Source organism: Mirounga leonina, unplaced genomic scaffold (assembly GCF_011800145.1).
Source record: "Mirounga leonina isolate KUSES-001 unplaced genomic scaffold, KU_Mleo_1.0 Mir_53, whole genome shotgun sequence".
Lineage (NCBI taxonomy): Eukaryota > Metazoa > Chordata > Mammalia > Carnivora > Phocidae > Mirounga > Mirounga leonina.
Genome location: NW_023270807.1, coordinates 91,091,958 through 91,101,364, shown reverse-complemented (window position 1 = coordinate 91,101,364; position 9,407 = coordinate 91,091,958).

Here is a 9,407-nt window from a genome sequence, read left to right as displayed (position 1 = left end):
CAAAAGCACATTGTCAAGTACATTTTTTATTATCGTAGAGTGTATTTTTTTATTTTCCAGTGTTTGTCGACATGTCCTAGAAGCTTTTAGAATAGGACTTCTTAACCTGCCAGTTCCAACCATTTATGTCGATCAACCATTATTTCTACTGCCCGGCAATTCTAACAGACCTTGAAATTAGCACTGTGTTTCTGCGCGTCGCACGCACATGCTTGCTGACAGTGGCATGACAAGTATATCAGCTGGACAACAGACTCCAAGTCATATGTGGCCGGTACGTACCTCTGCCGTGCTGGGAAGGGCTCCAGCCCCGGGCCTGGGGGGTCACGGGTGTCCTCTAGCTGTTGCCCTGGAAAGAAGAAATAAAGGTCCAATTGTTTGGGGGCAGCGCTCGGCAGATGTGGGGCAACAGTGAGAGCTGAAGCACTTTTAGGTAGTTTTTCAGAAGTGGATTTACAGAGCATTTTTCCACCAGTTAAGGCACAGTCCGGACACATAATCTCTCCCCAGTTAGGGTGAGGCAGGAAATGACTAGGCATGAACCCATGATTATCCAAGATTCTCTGTGAACCTACGTAGAGCCCATCCAGACACGGAGGGCACACTTGGGGTCCAAGGCTTTGGGGAGGGAGTGACAGGTTGACTCCCCAGCAGAAAATAAGAACAGAAATATCAGAACACAGAGTGACAGACTGAGAATTTTAAAACGTGGTCCTTCACCTCAGAAGTTCTCAGACGCCCTGCCTTGGGCACATTAGGGAGGTGTACTCCCTACAGGCATGGAGGTGACTAGGACGGAATGTTACAAAGTATCACAGAAGTCAGTGTAGTTAGAGGAACTGAACTTGGTGACAACAGGGCAGGGGCTGACTTTGGGAGCAAATGGACCTGGTTTGAGTTTGAGATCTATCCTTTGAAGTTGACCTCTAGTTCAGGCTTTAACTCCCCATGCAAGGTCTCACATACTCCCTTCTTCCACAGCCCCTCATTAAGTGCCCCCCTGGGCCTGTTTTTCTTTGTGGTCCAGGCATGAATTCTTTCTTAAATTCTCCTAACAATCCGCGTGTATGTGTTATTATCTCTGTTTGCCTCATGCCACATTTCCATGTAAACATGCAATCAATCTGCTTCATTGGATTCCAAGCATGATGGGGGCAGGCATGATCTGTGGCTCAATCGGTTAAGCATCTGCCTTTAGCTCAAGTTATGATCCCGGGGTCCTGGGATCAAACCCCACATCAGGCTCCCTGCTCAGCGGGGAGTCTGCTTCTCCCTCTCCATCTCCCTCTGTGTATCCGCACTTGTGCTCTCTCTCTCTCTCAAATAAATTAATAAATCTTTTTAAAAAAAATAGTGCTCAACAAACAGATGTTCTCTACATATTTCTATTTTTTCTGTAAAATGCAGATGAGAATGGAACTCGCTTCAAGCGTTACACCTATTAAGACATGTCGTGCATGGGAAGACCTCAGAATAATGCCTGGAACATAGCAAACACTCAATAAAGTTTAGCAGACATTAATATTCAGAACATTAGTTCATTTCCTCGGAGCCTGTCCTCAAATTAAGGAATTAGGTGAATCACCTGAACTGTGTGCATATTGTGTGTGTACATTTTTCTGGGAAGAGGATCTTTGATATTCCTCAGACTCTCAAATGGGGACTATTACTCCAGCCTCCAAAAGAAATTTTGAGTCATTGCCATAGAGACTGATAGCAAATATTAGGCTATATTCTTTACCTAAGAGTCTAGGGAACACAATTTCTAATACTCACTCAGACTAACTTGCTTTAATGCTCAATTAAATCTCAGAGTGCTGAACTAAGAACCAGGACACAGGGGCTCTCATCTGAGTCCTTTCACGTTGTTAGCTCTGTGATCTTGGTTAACCTTATTTTGTAAATATTTTTGCCCTTGATCATGCAGAGATAATGCAAGTAGGAAAAACTTTAAAAGAAAAAAAAAACTAAAGATAAGAAAATAGAGAACTACATGAAAAATATAGGGTCTGCAAGTCAGAAGATCTCTTACTCAGAACATCCTGTTTCCTAATCTGTAAAATAAGTGAGTTAAATTAGATGACATTTAAGATTTCTTCTAACTGCTCTCCATAATCCAAAGATTTGAAATATAAATAGTCCCTGTTCTGGGGATTTGTTTTTTATTTGAGTTTTCACTGTACTAATTTACACTCTTGCCCACATCAAGGACACTATTTTTATTGACCCATTTGCAAAACTGGGGTAGGGGTGGGAAAGTAAGAGGCATGTTCTGCTCTTTGCTGATTTCAATTTCATATATTTAACAGTGTGTTGGGCTTCTTAGACTTGAGCTAAGTAAGGATAGTAAGAGGAAGGCAAGAGTTGATGAAGCCAAAAGCACTAAAACTCGAGCTCAAAATATCTACCCATAAGGCCCAGCAGACTACAAATGGCAGATGAACTGAACTGCTCTGTGTCATGGGAAATTCTATGTCCTCCTTCCCCACCCCCAGTGAATCTATCTGTTTTACACACTGAGGTATCAATGTCTTTTACTGCACAGATGATCCATCTCAGGAAATGTGAGTTGGGAAGAGAAGGAAAAAGAGCCAAGTTGAGGGTATTAACTTTCAATAATAGGATACCTGAAAAAGTTACACAAAAGAGGGGTCAAAGGCTCTGAATACTAGGAGACAGAATATGACCCTGCAGGTCCACTGGAAGGGAAGGGAAAGGAAGGGAAGGGAAGGGAAGGCATATGGAGCTAGAACTCTGCAACATGGACTGGGTTTCTGGAAAACCACCTCTGTCAATCAGCCCTGGAGAGTCCAAAGGACTGAAAACGTAAGCTTCACTCTGGCTAACTTGGGCTTTCCAGAGAGAATCCAGACTAATGAATCTAGTCACCTCCAGATCACTCTCTGGAGCTCTGCTCTTTGTTTGTTCCTCCAGCTCCTTCTTCAAAGCCCATTATTTGGAGGCACATAGATAAACTTAATATCGTCTCAACTAATGACATACCCAAACTTCTCAGCCATGAAGACAATTTTCTATATTCTTCTCTGATATGATTCCTATACCATTTCTTTGCTGATGGCCCAATTTTTCAGTTAGGAAAATTCTACTCTGGAAGACAGTTGAGCCTCGAGTGCAATGAAATCACATTGCCTATAACTCACACGGTCTCACTGACCTGATTTCTATAAATAGATAAATTCGTCAAGGAAAAACACAGGATTGAAATCTAAAAGCGAACTCAGGAAATTATTCGTTTCAGACTTTTGCCTCAGGTCAAATTAAAATTTCAATCATCCCTAAAACCATGTCTATATTTTTTAATAGAGATTCCTTGATAACTTCTAATATATGATCAATTTTTCTGTCACAAGAGTTCTTTTTTATGAATGCAGTAGAATAGATGAGAACTGGATAAATCTTCTAGACTGTAGTGGATGTCATTTTACAAAAAAAATGGATGACTTTCCTGAGGTAGCATACATTCATTCATTCATCCATTTATTCATTCATTCAACATTCACTCATAAAATATTTATCAAATGCCTACTCTATCTAGTCACACTTCTAGATGCAGAGACACAGCAGTATATTAATTTGCTAGGGCTGCTATAACAAAATACCACAAACCAGGTAGCCTAAACAATAAAAATGTGTCTCACAGTTCTGGAGACCAGAAGTCAAAGATCAAGGTGTTGGTGGGGTTGGTTCCTTCTGAGAGTTGTGTGGGAGAAACTGTTCCACGCCTTTCTTGTAGCTTCTGGTGGATTGCTGGTGATCTTTGGCATTCCTTGGTTTGTAGAAGCATCGCCCAGATCTCTGCCTTCATCTTCACATGACATTCTCCCTGTATGCACATCTCTGTGTCCAAATTCCCCCTGTAATAAGGGGATGCTATGATGCTGGATTAAGGCTCACCTTCAGTTTGACCTCATCCTAATTAATTACATCTGCAACAACCCCAATTCCAAATAAGACCACATTCTGAGGTACCAGAGGTTAGAACCTCAACACATAAATTTTAAGGAGATGAAATTCAATCTGTAACAAGCAAGAACAAAATAAAATCTCTGCAACCAGGGAGCTAACATTCAAATGACAGGAGACACTGTGGGGTGTGTAGGGGGTGTGTGTGTGTGTGTGTGTGTGTGTGTGTATCATCAGGCAATGAAAATGCTAGGAAGTCATAGAGCAGGGGAGGGGTACAGTGCAGTGATGGAGTTTAAGGGGTAGCTACTTCAGATAGACGTCTCTCTGATGAAGTGCCTTTTGAGCAGACCTAACTAAAGTGAGAGGCTGAGCCAGGGGAAAATCCATGAGGGAGCACAGTCCAAGCAAGAGTCACCGGTGAATACACACGCTGGGGACCAGACCTCTTGCTGTTGCCTCTCACGCAAAATGACCCAGGGAGTGTTAATTACATCAGGAACGATGTATGCCGGTATTTATTTCACCACTCGCCCTTAGTCTTTTCCTCCCCCTTTTGGAGAGTCATCTCAGTAAAGAGTTATTGAGTATCTATTATACTCCAGGCATCGCTTGGAGCTAGGTGGAAATCAAACTGGGAATTCTCCTTGCCCTCCTGGAGCACGTTTAGGAACAATCACTTAATGTTCGATTGGATGAGCCATAAGTCATTATAATTTTTATGTGGCTCTAAGAGCAAGAAAGACTATGCAGCCCCTGAGGGAACTCTTCCCATGATAGAGCATTAAAACTTCACCACAGGGCTCATTTCACTAGGAGCAGCTCACTTGTTAGAACTGCCCTTTATGTGGAGCCAAAATCTGACTTTCTGACACTTAACACCTGTTAGACCTAGACCAACACAGAAGAAATATTATTCTTCCTCTTCCACATGATCATTCTCAAAAGTTTGCCGCAAATTGGAAGTTCTATTCATTTCCTCATCCCCTTCCATCAGCACATGTAACCCACAGGCTCTGCAGGATTACCTGCCTCTAGGTACTCTCTACTTAGCCCAAGTTTTTGATAAAGACTGGGTCCAGGAAATATGGGTCCCATGTATGTTTTGAATGGGTCCATGTTCCGTGGGAGTACTGCTTGGCATGATACAGACATGCTTCCGTACATCTAGGCAGGGATTAAATTAGCATTGTGAGTAATCATAAGGAATTGTTGACTTACATCGAACATTCAACCTAAAACATACTTTTTACTTCAGCATTAGACTTTACATTCATTGCCTTCATATTTCATCTTAATGGTTTTGATCTGGCATTTGCATGTCTTGATATTATTTCTAATCATGACTCCATATCTGTTGCAGTGTGATAGAAAACAGAAGTCCCCAGATTATTCAGCATATGACTCTGATTGAGTCATTTGATTTCCCTGAACCTCAATTCTGCTCACTGTAAAGAAAAATGGGGGGTAGGCATGGGGAGAGGGGTGTGGGAACTAGTAATAAGTCTTCTTAAAGCATGAGAATCAAGTGTGACAAGCTAGGGGAAAGTATTCCGTAAAATGGGACACACTATGCAAATATTAAATAATAGCAATGGTAAGACTGGCTTTTCTCCTTAGTTTTGAATCGTTGATTCAAAAGTTAAGCAGATCAAGGCCAAAATATCAATCGATGTGCTCTGGGTTTGTTTTCAACCTGTTGTGACTCTGCCTAAAGGTATTATGACCCAACCTGTGTAGCTTTAGCTTACCTTAGCCTCAAGATCTCATGAGCCCACTGTGTGTCAACTACAATATGGTGTAATTGTTACCATCAACAGCTTTGAGTCACTCACTAGTAATGTGACTTTGAGTAAATGACTTGCTCTTACTGAGCCTCTGTTTCTTATCTGTAAACAAGGGAGATAAACTACCTACCTACCTGCTAGAGTTATTGTGGGAGTAAATGAAATAAGGCAAATAGGGCCTAGCAAATAGGAAGTGTTCAACAAGTCATTCTATTTTTATATTATTGTGAAAAATTAATTTTCCTAGTCAATCCTCTGATCTTTTAAAGTAGCTCTATTCCAAAAGCAAGAAAATAAATTAAGCCAGCATAACACGACGTTCCTTATAAACCCATGTTCACTCCTAGTAACCACGACATTCCTTAGTTAGTACTCATAAACCATTAGCTTAAGAATCCATTCTTGCTTTGTTCTGGGATGGCCTCTGAGAAAAGCTGACCCGGTTATGGATTGTGGAATCTCTCCCTCCTTTTGAAGAATGGATTGAGATTTGCCTTATTCATTCATCATTTGGTCTCTGCAATATCTCAGTAACTCCTGAAATTAGTCCTCAGTTCCTATTCACTCATTCATTTTGAGCATCTCCTCTTGGCCCAGCACATCCCAGTCTTCTGAGCGGCCTGGCATCCCTGGCGCCCAGGGATGGCACCTAAAACTCATTTCATGTGACCAGGCTTTATCTGACTTCCACTCATTTACATAGAGTGGCAGGTCACTGCCTCCCGGCACTGTTTGTGAATGTGGACGAGTCATTTAATGCTGAGTCACAGTTTTCTCCTCGGTAAAGTAGGATACTAATAACTAGTGTGACTGCCTCACAGGGTGAAAATACAATGAGACAAGGTGTGAAAGAAAAAAAAAGTCCCCAAAAAACAAAGATCCGGAAAAAATAATTCAAGGTGTTATTTGTTCCTACCTCTCCAGCATGCAGACCGCTTTCCTTGCTGCAGAATTTGAAAGCAAGATACGAATTGAATAGTTTTCTTATCTGTTATCATTACACCATCTGCCAAAGGCAGCCTGGTGATCACTTCCTTGTTCTTTTATTTTCAAACACAGACTAAAATGTCCTTTTGTGGTCTTCAACGTTTTCAACAAGCCCAAGTTTTATTATTTATTTGTTATTTATAAACCTATGACATTCTATATTAAGATGCTAGTACGATCAGATCCAGCAAAACTGGAAAAAGATGCAGAGATCAAGAATGAAAAAGAAGAGATGGATGGGTAAGAAAACTTCGGCTAAATATAATCTGTGTGATGGAATATATACTTAGCTTCGCTTTTTGGAAACAGCTAAAATCCTGGACTGGAAGGCAACACAGGAAGAGATACACTGCACTCTCTGGTTAATTACAGGAAGTGTAACAATAGACACACTCTGTCATGGTGCTAAACTCTAAGAGGGATCCCTGACAGAGTTTCCCATAAAGGACACAAAACAATCTAATGGAAAGTGTCTCCAACAGCAATTTCACGAAAGAGGAAATATGTTCTCCAAGCGGTCACTGTTATATAAGATCCTTAATAAAAGATGAAGTTGTGATGTCACACTGTCATTCTGTGGGGGTCCTTGTAGAGGACGGAAGGTAACATTGTATACGTGTGAATAAATGTTCTTATAACCTGGCTTCATGCAAAGCTGAACATTTTAAAATCAAGAGTCATGAATTAATGATTGTGACCAGTATGTGATTTCCTTTATCTGTGTTTTAGCCAGCCCTTGACAAATGGGGAGACTGCTGATACACTGAGGCTGAAGCTAGACTGGAAATCAAGAATATGGTTTTTCTGTCTTACTGATGCAATAAAGAGCTCCATGCCTTAAGTAACTGGCACGCCAGGGGCAATGATCGATTTCAAAACGTAAGGTCTTCTCGCCTAAAAGGGGGGCTTTCCCATCATGTTCAGGAAGGTAAACTATCAAACCAACATTTCTCTTGGAAAATAGTTTGGAATGTGGTGAGAACCTCAAACAAGGACTTTAAACCAGGCAGTTCTACATCATAGAGTAAGGGCCAGCAAACTGTGGTTCCTGGGCCAAATACCCCTCTACCTGTTTTTCTAAATAAGGTTCTAACAGAATGCAGACACACCCATGGGCTTATGGATTGTCTGTGGCTGTTTTTTTTTTTTTTTCACCACAATGGCAGAGCTGAATAGTCACAACACAGAACACATGGTCCACAAAGCCTAAAATATTTATTATCTAGCACATTGCAGAAAAAGTTTGCCAACCCCTGCCAGAGAACAGAAAGCGAGAATTCAGGTTTAAAGCAGCTTGACAGCTATGGTTATGTACCCACCATCAATTTTCACTACAAAATGGTGTAATATAGCCTTTGCAAATGCTTTTATTTTAAGCACTGCAACATCATAAAGGGCTCCCCGTGATGAATTAGCTCACAATTCACACCACAACAGTAACTGAATTAGTCTTCAAGTAGTGAGTTCAGTGGGGTAAAAACAGACATGTGCTTAGACTGCCTTTTCTTTTTCACTCAAATTTTAATAATTTAACGGCACTTTTCTATAAACAATGTATTTCCCCCTCTTCTAGGGAAGAGATGAATAGACATCCTCTTCTAAGCAGACTCTGAGTTTATTGCCATGAACAGAATGGCTACAGATCAAGCTTGCCCTGATTAGTGCCAAGAAGGAAGGGCTGCAGATGAACATTGCTGAAACCGAAGTCATCGCTGTTGATGGATCTGATTTACGGTCATCCTGTACAGCTAGTTTGTCAATGGTTTCTGCAAGTATAAATTCTATAGCTAGTTTATATCAGACACTACATCAGGAAGTTATGTTCCTCAGAGACACAAATTTCATTGATGCTTTACTGATTTATTTTCAATTCAGGCGAAAATGATTGTTGGGATGCTCAATGTCAACATCTTTGGGGCCTTGATCTGCCATAGGCTGTGCCCTGAGAGACTCAAATCACATCTTAGGGGATGTTGGGGGGGACCTTGACTTAGAGCCCTTTTTTTGTATTAACGACAAGAAAGCTCAGGGACGCTGCATAGCCAACCCTGGTGAGGGTGAGGGACCTTACAGATCTCAGTCAGTCTGACCCACTCCTGGCTTCCTTTAGTTTTCTGAGTCTCGTTTTCCCCTTGTCCTTCTTTCCTCACCCCTTATTTCTCACTTTATTTGATCTTGTGTGGTATTAATTGGCAATCTACCTTAAATCCATTGTGGAACAAGGCAGGTTATAAGTAAACAGGTAAAAATGAACTCACCTGTTGAACAGAGTTATTTAGTATTGTCCATCTGAATACTGAAAAAAAATATCTGCTGGAAACAACTCTTTTCTTCTGGCATGGTAGCTCTGAGGTTTTCTTTCAAATAGAAATTGCTTGGAGGCCTGGGTGGCTCTGTTGGTTGAGCAGCTGACTCTTGGTTTCAGCTCTGGTCGTGATCTCATGGATGGTGAGATCGAGCCCCCTGTCGGGCTCCACATTTGGTGGGGAGTCTGCTTGAGTTTCTTTCCCTCTGCCCTTCCCCCCACTCACTCTCTCTCTCCTTCTCTCTCTAAAAATAAATAAAACCTTAAAAAAAAAGACAGAAAGACGAAAGAAAGAAAAAGAAAGAAAGAAAGAAAGAAAGGAAGGAAGGAAGGAAGGAAGGAAGGAAGGAAGGAAGGAAGAAAGAAAGAAAGAAAGAAAGAAAGAAAGAAAGAAAGAAAGAAAG